This window comes from Phyllostomus discolor, chromosome X (assembly GCF_004126475.2).
Source record: "Phyllostomus discolor isolate MPI-MPIP mPhyDis1 chromosome X, mPhyDis1.pri.v3, whole genome shotgun sequence".
Taxonomy (NCBI): domain Eukaryota; kingdom Metazoa; phylum Chordata; class Mammalia; order Chiroptera; family Phyllostomidae; genus Phyllostomus; species Phyllostomus discolor.
Genome location: NC_050198.1, coordinates 29,526,616 through 29,539,240, shown reverse-complemented (window position 1 = coordinate 29,539,240; position 12,625 = coordinate 29,526,616). Strand labels below are relative to the sequence as shown.

General features: G+C 40.9%; 1 pseudogene; it reads right to left on the bottom strand.

Annotated features, from left to right (window-relative positions):
• Window positions 1-1,861: 1,861 nt before the first annotated feature.
• On the bottom strand, window positions 1,862-2,865 carry LOC114504553 (annotated as a pseudogene).
• Window positions 2,866-12,625: the final 9,760 nt, after the last annotated feature.

Genomic DNA, 12,625 nt, shown 5'->3' with positions numbered 1-12,625 from the left:
ATAAACAAATGGTACCTCATCAAAATAAAAAGCTTCTGCACAGCTAAAGAAAACAGTATCAAAATAAAAGGAGAACCAAGTGTATGGGAAAACATGTTTGCCAATGATACCTCAGACAAGGGTTTAATCTCCAAAATATATAAAGAACTTACATGACTACAGTCTAAGAAGACAAAGAATCCAATTAAAAAATAGGCAAAGGACTTGAACAGACACTTCTCCAAAGAGAACATACAGAAAATCCAAAGACACATGAAACGATGTTCAATATCGCTAGCTATCAGAGAGATGCAAATTAAAACCACAATGAGATACCAGTTCACACCAGTCACAATGGCCATCATAAACAAAGCAACAAACAACTGTTGGAGAGGTTGTGGAGAAAAGGGGTCGCTAGTGCACTGTTGGTGGGACTGCAGACTGGTACAACCACTATGGAAAGCAATTTGGAAATTCCTCAGAAAACTAAAAATAGATCTGCCTTTTGACCCAGCAATTCCACTGCTGGAACTATATCCTAAGAACACTAAAACTCCAATCCAAAAGAACCTATGCACCCCGATGTTCATAGCAGCACAATTTATAATAGCTATGTGCTGGAGGCAATCTAGATGCCCATCAGTAAATGAATGGATTAAAAAAATATGGTACATTTATACAATGCAATTCTATGCAGCAGAAAGAAAGAAGGAGCTCCTACCCTTCACAACATCTTGGATGAAACTGGAGAGCATTATGCTAAGCGAAATAAGCCAGGCAGTGAAAGACAAATACCATCTAATCTCACCTTTAACAGGATCCTAAACAACAAAACAATGAAACAAGCAAAATATAACGAAAGACACTGAAATAGAGGACAGGCTGACAGTGACTAGTGGGGAGAGAAGAGGGAATTTCAAGGTAGAATGGGAGGGGTTTACAGGAACAAATTTAAAGGACACATGGACAAAAACTAGGGTGAGGGTGGTATTGGGAAGGAAGTGGTGAGAGTTGGGTAGGTCGGCCGGATTGGGAGTAAAAGGGAGAAAACTGTACTTAAACAATGATTAAAATTTTAAAAAAGTCAAAAAAAAAAGAAGTGCAAATTCTCTGGCCCTACTTCAGACTTACTTAGTGAAAGACCATGGGGGAGAGACTCAGCCATCTGTGTTGCAACTGGCCCTGCTGGTGATTCTGAAATACACCCAAAGGTGAGAACCCCTTCATTTGAATATTCCCAGGGAGGGACTATAAGCTAGAGTCATTGGAGGAGGTGAAGAGCCAGTAACTGAAGACAGGAATGTCTGGAGAGAAGTTGGGTCAGAAGTGGTAGGATCTGAACTCAGGAGACAGCAGCATGAGCACAAGTGGCGGTAGCAGGGAACTGGTGTGATTGTGAGGCTACAGAAGCTGTAGCCACATGCTCCTGTGGTTCGTTCTCGTGCTGTCATTTCTGCCACTATGCTGAGAACTGCTGCCTTCAGAACCTTTGTTCTGCAATGGATCCCTAAGGAGGTTAATTCCCTCTATTACAGCCACAGTGATCCCTGTCCTCCCAGTTATTTACTGCAGAAACCTGAGACAGAGAGAGGTAAGGCCTCTCAGGCTGATCCTGTATGTTTTTTCCTGGCCTTTTCAACAACTAAGCTTCTCCTGATCCCAGGTTTTTTTAAAGATTTTATTTATTCATTTTCAGATAGAGGAAAAGGGAAGGAGAAAAAAAGGGAAAGCAATATCAATGTGCGGTTGCCTCTTGTAGACCCCACACTGAGGACCTGGCCCGCAAGCCATGCATGTGGCCTGACTAGGGATCAAACCAGCAACCCTTTGGTTTGCAGCCCATGCTTAATTCACTGAGCTATATCACCCAGGGCTCCTAATCCCAGTTTTAATGTTCTCTTTATTGGCAGTTAAGGAGTATGTGTATCTTCAGGGAAAGGAAGAAAACTCCTGGCATTTCACTGGGCTACAGGTGAACTTGGCCAGAGAAAGCCACAGGGGTGAGCATGAGCCAATGGAAATGACAAGGCAAGAACCAATAGAGGCTATATTGTCATTGAGAATGTTGCACTGAGAGGTGAATCCCCAGATTTGCCGCTTCTGGGGCAGTGTGAGGGCTACCAGCTGGCTGTAGCCTTCTCTGCGATGCTCTGGCAGGGTATAGCCATGGCACAAGGTGGCAAACTGGTCTGATAGACCAAGAAACTGGGTTTCCCTCATCATCATGGACACACACACTGGGGAAATCAGGAGATGAGGTTGGCTATGTACCAGAGGCACTGTTCATTGCCACCCAGGGACCACGTCCAGTTAAGTAGGTCAGCATCAACAACACTAAGGTGGGTTAGTTGTAGGGGAGGGGAGAACTGTTAGAAGACTGGTGTCTGGCAGAGTTGAAACAGGAGAAAAACGAACTGCCTTGAAGGAAGCGAGCTTCACATCCAGCTGCTTTGAGTTGGCAACGTCTTTGGAAACATCATATAACTCACTGTAGCCCTTGTATTCGAAAAACTTGGTCCCGGTTGATAATATCAGATTCTTCCATCAGCCGTAGGAAAGTCCTGACATCCTTGTAGAACACAGCATAAGCATTAGTGTAGTGGTCCAGGTTATCTGCTTTAGCCTCTTTCTACTGCCAAGTGATAACAGTTTTGAAGTCTGGCCAGGAATCCAATACCACTTCCTTTTGAAAGGGATTCCCATGGTTTTTGTTCATCACCACTCCGTATACCTTGAGTGAGTCAGGAAAGTGACTCTTCAGCATTTTTTTCCAGGGTCAGTAATTTGGTAGAACAGTTTAGCACCAACATCTTCTCCAGAGCTCTAGCAATTCCACACCCAATTAGAAACTGCTCTTGAGAGTTTAGCCTGAAACTGAGGCCTTTTCATTGTGTAAAAGCTGAGTGATTTCCAATTCTATCTTGGACTTTTGGGTTATTACAGAAGGAGACTGTGGATCCCATTTAACTTTTCAATTTTAGCAGAGAGGTACTTTTTTTAGATTTATAACACAGGTCCTGGCCTACTTTTTGAGCTATGGTTCCTAAGGCAACATAATTTTCAGAGACTTTGTGGTGCTTTTTGTCCACTTGGTTTATCTCACATGCTATTGTGGCTTCCAGTGATCCTTGCTAATGTTGTTTGAGGGAGATGAAGAAACTTACTCTGGCTGGGATGCCTGAAAATGGGGGAAGGGAGGTTCCCTGTTTTAGGGATGAATAGTATTTGTTGGTGTTTGTTAGAACAGGGTCCTTCTGTTTGTGGGAAGATGGTGAGTGCCTCCCTAGCTGGATGCTTATTGTGGGCATTCTTCTGAGTGTTTCTAAGTGGGGATAGGGAGAGTCTTAGGACTGAAGCAACAAGTAGGCTTCTTGGGCTGGGTGCATCTTGTGGCAGTCCCTCCCAGCGAGGCCACATACACTTATTGTGCAATGATTCCATTTGCAATTTCTGAAAACACCCCCCCCACATACACACACAGTGTCTCTGAATGGGGAAAGACAGTTTCTAGCCAAATGGTGAAGGAGAATGCTTCCCCAGCTGGCTCTTTTGTTGTGATCCCTGTACCCCTGTAGCTATGTGGTATCTCTGGGTGTGGAAGGTGAGTCTCAGACAAGATAAGGATAGAGAGTGCTTACCCTGGTCACTTCTTGTCAGTGAGGCTTCCAATTGATTCACCTTGCTGGTTCTGCTAGGCACACGTAATAATGTCAGTGGAATTCCTGTCACATCCTGGAGAGGAATGAGCCTTATCTGGGCTGCACTTTCTCTTAAAAGAATGGGGTTGGGAAATGCCAGATCTGGATGGCTTTCTTAGCCTTCTTCTTTTGGGTGGTTTTTCATAAGATGCCCTGCCACTATGGTGTTCCTCTAGTTCTGTGGTCTATCTTTAACCTTCCTGAGTTTTTGTTTTGTCTTGAGTTATTGTCAGGGTTCATAGTTGTATGTAGCAGGGATGACAAGAGAGAGGTAAGTCCACACCATCTTGTCCAGACCAGAGTTTCATATTTCTTTTCAACATATAATCCCTATTTTACCATTCTAGTAATCTTACAGGTCCTTTTACTATCACTTTTTACTTTATCACTGATTTTACACTTATCAGATATTAGGGCATTAATATTTGTAAAGCATCTTGAATCCAAGTACAAGGTCAGCAAATATGCCCCCATGTAACAAATACTGTGAGAATAGAGACTACAATGTTGACATATAAGCACTAAAAAATAATCATGATTTGCTGTAGAATAGGACTTTCATTTTTTACATGCTAATTTTATTTATTTTCTTTTTTAATATAGTTTATTGATTATGCTATTAGTTGTCCCATTTTCCCCCTTCACTCCCCTCCACCCTGCACACCCTCTCCCACTCTCATTCCTTCCCCCCTTTAGTTCATGTCCATGTGTCATACTTATAAATTCTTTAGCTTCTACATTTTCCATACTATTCTTACCCTTCCCCTGTCTATTTTCTACCTACCATCTATGCTACTTATTCTCTGTACCCTTTCCCCCTCTCATCTCCTCCCACTCCCCTTTTGCTAACCCTCCATGTGATCTCCATTTCTGTGGTTCTGTTCCTGTCCTAGTAGTTTGCTTTTCTTTTTGCTTTAGGTGTGGTTGTTAATACTCGTGAGTTTACTGTCATTTTACTGTACATGGTTTTTTATCTTCTTTTTCCTAGATAAGTTCCTTTAATATTTCATATAATAAGGGCTTGGTGATGATGAACTTCTTTAATTTGACCTTATCTGAGAAGCACTTTATCTGCCCTTCCATTCTAAATGAAAGCTTTGCTGGATAGAGTAATCTTGGATGTAGGTCCTTGCCTTTCATGACTTGAAATACTTCTTTCCAGCCCCTTCTTGCCTATAAGGTCTCTTTTGAGAAATCAGCTGACAGTCTGATGGGAACTCTTTTGTAGGTACTGATGGGAACTGTCTCCTTATCTCCTGCTGCTTTTAGGATTCTCTCCTTTATTTTAATCTTGGCTAATGTAATTATGATGTGCTTTGATGTGTTCCTCCTTGTGTCCAACTTCTTTGGGACTCTCTGAGCTTCCTGGACTCCCTGGAAGTCTATTTCCTTTGCCAGAATGGGGAAGTTCTCCTTTATTATTTGTTCAAATAACTTTTGCTCTTGTTGCTCTTCCTCTCCTCCTTCTGGTACCCCTATAATTCAGATGTTGGAATGTTTAAAGATGTCCTGGAGTTTCCTAAGCCTCTAATTTTTTTTGAATTCTTGTTTCTTCATTCTTTTCTGCTTGGATGTTTCTTTCTTCCTTCTGGTCCACTCCATTGATTTGAGTCCCAGTTTCCTTCCCATCACTGTTGGTTCCCTGTACATTTTCCTTTATTTCACTTAGCATAACCTTCATTTGTTCATCTAATTTGTGACCAAATTCAGCTAATTCTGTGAGCATCCTGATCACCAGTGCTTTAAGCTGTGCATCTGATAGGTTGGCTATCTCTTCGTCCCTTAGTTGTGTTATTTCTGGAGCTTTGATCTGTTCTTTTGTTTGGGCCATTTTTTTTGTTTTGTTTTGCTGCACCTATGTAGTGAGGGGTGGAGCCTTAGGTGTTCACCAGGGCAGGGTAATCCACATTGCTGGGTTGTGACACATATGTGGAGGAGGGGTCTGAAAGGGAAAAATAGCGTTTGCTTTGCTTTCTGCTGGATTTCAGTCACTTCTCCCACTTCCCCCAGGAAAATTGGGCCCTTCTGGTGCTGATTCCCAGGTAGGTGGGTTTGTGTATGTTCTAGGACCCTGTGGGCCTCTCCAAAGAACTCTCCAGTGAGGCTGGGAGTCTCTCCCGGAATTTTACCCCCCCACAGGTGTTTTCAATTGTTTTTTTGAGGCTTTATTTTCTGTGCTGGGACCCTGGGTTGCGCGGTCTGTCTCACTCCCCAGTTATGCCTGGTTTATCTGTGCATGAATGTGGGACTGCCTGGTCTGCCAGCCACCTTGTGTGCTGCGACCCTCCACTATCCACCACCTTTCTGGGTCTGCCCGCTTCTGCCTGCATGCTTGGGGTCCGCCAGCCGCTGTTTGCCATTAGTCCACTCCACCCAGCCGCCCAACTCCACCCCTCTTACTGGTCTGGATGAATGTTCCTTCTTTAACTCCTTGGTTGTCAGACTTCCATACAGTTCAATTTTCTGTTAGTACTAGTTGCTTTTTTGTTTCTAATTTTTTGTTGTCCTTATTTTAGTTGTGCGAGGAGGCACAGTATGTCTACCTACACCTCCATCTTGGCCAGAAGTCCCCCTTATTGGAGATTCTTAATGATTACAAACATATTAAAGAGTAGAAGAAGTTCTGCCTGGTGCCCCACCACCTCCACCAGCCTAAATAAGACTTTCTTTGTTCCTACGTAAGCTTGTAAGTAAAGATGACTTACATGATTATAATACTAGTGATCATTTGTTAGACTCTAACTGTTGTCCCATATGGTATGTTAAGGCATGGGTGCCCAACCTCCCGTCTGTGGACTGGTACTGGTCCATGGCCTGTTAGGAACCGGACTGCACAGCAGGAGGTGAGTGACAGGCAAGTGAGTGAACCTTCACTTGAATTACCACCTGAACTCCACCTTCTGCCCTCTACCCCTGTGGAAAAACTAACTTCAACAAAACCAGTCCCTGGTGTCATAAGGTTGGGGATTACTGTGTTAAAGTATTTAGTATATTCACTCACTAATCCTTGAAAATAATGTTATGTGATAGTGTAGTGGGTTAGATAGTGTCCCTCCAAATTGATAGTCCAAGTCCTAACCCCTGTACTGGTGAATATGAATTTATTTGGAAAAAGAGTCTTTGCAGATGTAATTAAGGATACCAAATGAGATCATCCTGGATATGAATAGTCCCTTAATCCAATGACTGGTGCCTTCAAAAGAGAAAAGGTAGGATTTAAGAAGGTCATGTGAAGATGAAGGCAGAGCTTGAAGCCATATAGCAACAAGCCAAGAAATATCAAGGGCTGCTAGAAGCCACCATAAGCTGGGAGAGAGGCATGGGCTGGATTCTCTCTCAGAGTCTCCAGAAAAGAACCAGCCCTGCCGACACCTTGATTTTGGACTTCTGACCTTCAGAACTGTGAGAAAATAAATTTCTGTTGTTTTAAGCTGCCAATTTTGTGGTCATTTGTTATAGCAGCATGGGGAAAATAGCACAAGTAATATTATATATCACCATTTTACAGATGAGGAAACAATATTGGAAATGTTAAATGACATGCATATAATCACATAGGTAGTAAGCAGCAGAGCTGGAAATTAAGCCCAAAGCTATCTACTGAAGAGGTTGTATTTCCAATCTTAACCTTCTAAGAACTTCATTGATAAAAGTTAAAAACGGCACCATGGCCTGCACACTTCTTACTTGCCCAAACCTCTTCTTGTCAGGGGTCTCTCCCTACTCCAAGACTTATGTTGATCTTAAACTGTTCCTGCACCACATTGCTACTAGAGATTATTGGTTAAATTTGGAACCTCATGGTTGGGTACTACTGACACTGAGATCTTCCATCTCAAGCTAAATTTACACTGGTTCTAGAGGAAAGATAGAGCAAGAGAAAGAGCAATGATTAACTTAAAGGGAAATATCCTGATAGGGAGTCTTCTGGCCATGAGCAGCCAATCAGAGGTAGGGATGGTTTTATGCTGAGCAGACTATCCGTTCCTATCACCCATGCTGATGATACCTTGTTTTCATCATACTTAAAGCCAGCCAAATTATCATTTTGAGGATCAGGCTATAGCAAAAGATATTTTCCCTCTGATACTATCTGTGGGCACTGGAAGTGAGCAAGAGCTGTCATCCAATATGCCCCACCAAGAAACCTTGTATCAGGTGCTGGGAGAGAAAATCAGCAGTTGTTACTTCCCTGTGATCCTTCTATAAGTGTTTCTTTGTTAATAGGATGCCATTAAACATTATGAACAATTAGCTGAATATTAAAATTATAGATGAAATAATTTTTTTAAATGTTTACATGTAAAAATGAGCCAATGTGTGAGAATAAAATGCCTAAGCAGCAGACGGCATATTCTGAGACTGGGCATCCTGATGTCACGTCTGCCACCAAATTTGGTGTCACCTGAGTAGGTTGTTTCAATGTCAAATACTTATTAAGCACTTACTGTGTTCTAGGTATTGTTCTAGCTGATTCTGTGCTTGCTGTCAGATATATTTTTAACTCACCCATTCTCTGAATATAACTAAAATGAAACAGAATATCAATTTTTTGCTTCTTCTGGCAAGAGTTAAGAAAATGGGAACAGGCAATTCTACACTAGAGCTGAGTAAATCTGAGAATGAATTATGTTTTAATTTTGACCTCTCCAAATGGAACATTTTCCACATCCATTCAGCTGACAACCTTGAACAAATGATTCAGTGGTTAGAAGTCAGAGAGAGAATTAGCAGTCAGTTCTTTTCTTAAAGACTAGCCGAAAAAAAAAAACCTATTTCCAGAATATTAGCTAATTACTTAAATCTTACTAGAATAAAATGTTCTACTGCATATCTGTTAAATTGTTTGGATAAACACAGGCATCCAAAAATTTATCACCTTAATCATATCTTAGAAAATATAAGCTTGTGCTTATCTTTCTCTTTGAGAACTTTAAGAAACAAATTTTTTATTAACAATGAAACTCTTCATGTGGTAAGAGCATTTCAGAATAAAGCCTAATGTGGGAGTAGAACCCAGCATTGTGATGGAACAACCTGTACAGCTTGTCTTGTGGTCTGGTAAGTGACGAAGAAGATCCCTGATTCTAGGGCAAATCCTGTACAGCGGCAATCTTTGAACTGCAAGCTGCCATACGCTGGCTATAAAATGTGGCATGATTGGAACTGAATTCGGATTGGTTTTGGATAATAGTGTGTAGACAACTTATTCAGTATCAGATGTAGAAGTATTTTTGGTGACAGAGAGCTATTTTGAAAGGGTCAGTTGTGTGATATAATGATGGTACTGAAACAACTTTAAATCTTACGGGATCACCCAGCATCTGGCACATGCAAGCAACAAAGACCTCCCAGGTCAGAAGAAATAGCATACATAAAATAAAGAAAAGTTTATTGAAGATCCCTGCAATTTTTATTAGTCCAAATTACTAGCAGGTAAAATATGTAAAATACTAATATGAATCTAGGAAACTCATTTGATGAATCTAAAGCCCCATCAAATAGGAACAATTTGATCCTGAGGGTGGTGTGGGAAATGCAGTGATATTATACTGATTATATAAAGTTCAGGAAAAAGGTAGCCTTCTTTCTGAAATGTTGATTTTACTTAAATTTGAGAAAAGCTATTATTTTTATTAGAGTGTGCCCTATCAGTGCTTAGATTTTTTTTTCTCCAGTGGAAGAAGCAAACAGCTGCTCACCACACATGCAGAGCTAGATCATTGTGGAAGAGGTATTTGAGGGGTTCCCTTTAATCAAGCCAGTGGAAGTCAAGCCCAGGAGAAAAATAGCATGAGCTCTCATTTCAATTGGTAAAACCAACTTCTACCCCTGGTTGAATTCTGGGAGGTAGTAGAAAATTTTGCATAAGGAACAAGGGTCCTTCCACCTCCTCCTCTACAATTTTTTTGTTGAAGGTCTCCTCTCTTATGCATAAGCATATACTGGCCAGGCCTGGAAGTAGTCAGGAAACTGCACACTCCTCAGTCTTTAACATGACAAAGTCAGGTTGCCTTAGCATTAGGTGTCTGTCAAAAAGCTGGGTCTCTATGTCTTTCTGATGGCCATCACCCTTTCCTAACTCTTGTCCTATGGCTTCCAGAGCATTTCAGTCTTGTACCCTGACAGGCCTTCCACACTGGTTCATTTATTTCTCTTTCCTTACTAAAGTTGTGTCACCTATAAAGAGGCTCAACCTTCAGTGACAGTTCCTTTTAGGAACAGGCCAGATGACTTCTACAATAATGCATTCCTGTGCTGAGTCTGAAACTGCTGGAAGCCTTGCACTGGGGAATGGAGACAGATCTGTACCCTGCTGTGCTGTTGTATAAGGAACCTATGGGTTGTGATCAAGACTAAGGAGAGTTAAGGAGATTGAGGGTGCAAGAGCAGAATTCCACCACTGTGTGGCTCTGTCATTTAGAGCCAGAGACACAACAAACAGGGTGTTGACAGCCAGATGATTCATGTGATTTTATGCAGGGCAGCCATTCTTAATCACATTTAACTTTCTTAACCAGGACCTTGTCTTTCCCTTGTGAGAAGCAATGTTAATTTTCAGTGCTCTTTTTACTTATTTTTTAATTTTTAAAAACTGAATCTTAGGAGCCCAGCTTGTAATATCAACTTTAATAACCTTCAATTCTATCTATCATCTATCTATCAATCATTTATCTACCTATCATCTATCATTTATCTATCATCTTATAGCTTTCCATATCAGGGTTCCTCAACCTTAGCACTATTGACATTTTGTTCCAGATAATTCCTTGTTGTGTCAGACTGTCCTGTGTCTTATAGAATGTTTAGCAGCAGCATCCTTGGTCTCTACCTACTAGACACCAATAGCACCATGCCCACATTCTCAGTTGTGACAACCAAATGTCTCCAGCCCTTGCCAGATGTCTTCTGGCATGGGGAAAAATTATCCCAATTAAAGAACTGCTAATCCATATCTATCTATAAAATGAAACCAGCTATCTATTGCTGCATAATGAACCACCTCATACTTAATAAATTCTAACTAGCCACTGTTCCACATGTTATCAGTTAATATCACTTATGTGGTTACATGCTGGTGAGAGTTTGGCTGAAACACCTCTGTTCTCCATATGGTCTCTCTCTCCACATGGTATCTCACCCTCCATGGCTGACCACATGATCTATTTCTCTCTAGAAAGGTAGCCTGGATTTCTTCACAACATGGTGGCTGGGTTCCAAGCCTGCAGAAATAGAAGTTGCCTAGCCTCTTAAGGTTTAGGCTCACAACTAACACAGTATCACTTCTGTTACATTTTATATCAAAGCAAATTGTAAGGCCAGCTCAGATTCAAGGAAAGAGGAAATGGATTCTACCTCTTGATAGGAGGTACAATGTGCATGTATAGGGGATGATGGAATTGTGGGACACGATCTTTGGGACTAGCATATATATGAGGCCTGTCTGGAAAAAGTCCAGTCATATAATAATAAAAAAACAGACATTTATTGGAGAAGATATAAGATACAAGAAACATCTCAGTCCCCTTCAAAGTAGGCACCATGGGACCTCACACAGTTCTCCCAAACACCATCAGCTGCCCTGTTGTATTTTCCTGAATTTCATTGATGGTCTGAAATCTTTCCTCTTTTAAAGGTGATTTCAGTTTGGAGAAAAACCAGAAGTCACCGGGTACCAAATCTGGGCTGTAGGGGGTCTAAGTCACCTGGGTGACTTGATGTTTCGCAAAAAAACTCTGCAGGAGACATGATGCATGAGTGGGCTTGTTGCCAGTCACCAGGTGCCCATAGCTGTGGCCTTCTGAATCCTCCAAATAGTTTCTGCAGAAGAATGTTCAAGCCTAACGCAAAATCTGATGCAGATCTGTTGTTCTACTCTCTCAGTCATTTTGAATGTGATGGCCACACAGTATACATGCTCACTCAACAGTGTCTACCACCCCCACTGAGTAGTACAGTGAAGTCATCATTGTTCACACATGCACATTCCTGTCCACTCTCCTTGGCTGCCAGGTTACACTGATGTCATTCAAACTGTACTCACTATGTTAACAATGGCTAGACTTTTCCTGCACAGACTATTATATCTATATTCACATATGTATTCACATATATATTCATATATATATACATGCCTTCCTCACATACATATGTATGGAGTCTTGATCAAATGTTAACATTCCAGTGATATATGAAGCGATAATGACTTTAATATCTAATACTTCTATAGTGCTAAATATATGTGAGGTATTGCTAGAAGTATTTTACAAACCTATCAACTCATGTAATAGTACCACATAGAAACTCTGTGAGGTAGGTGCTATTATTATGCCCCCTTTATAGATAAGAAAAACAAGTCTCTGAGAGATCTAAGGACTCATAGCTAGTGATACAAATGGAGTCCACATTTGAATCCAGACAGTCTGGCTGCAGAGGCTGTTTGTGCTCTTAATCACTGTGTTTTAATGTTAGTGACCCATAGTTAATACAGGGTCCAGCACAAATAAGACCCCATTTTTGTGAGCTGGTAATTTATACCAAATCTTTTATTGCAAAATCATAAGCATGTAATTCTGTAACATAACAATATCATATCAAACACACCATATGACATTTTAGGTGAAATGTTCAGATTGCTGTCCATCTCATGCAAGACATTCATGTAACCTACCAACCACACTCAATGGCATTACTTCCACCAGACCCTGAATTATAGTAGAAAGAGATAATTAAAACTATGAATAATAAACATTAGAAAAACAAAATAATATGCTCTAGAAGTTACAAAATGTTTCTCTGTCCATGTAGTTATGTTCATCTGGTTCAAGTAAAAAAACAACTGTGTTTTGTTCCTCCACAGAATTCATGATCATGGCTCTCTTTCACTTACAGGCAGTGTTTACTTTAGAAACAACACATTGCTATTGAGTAAAAATTACATTGTTGCC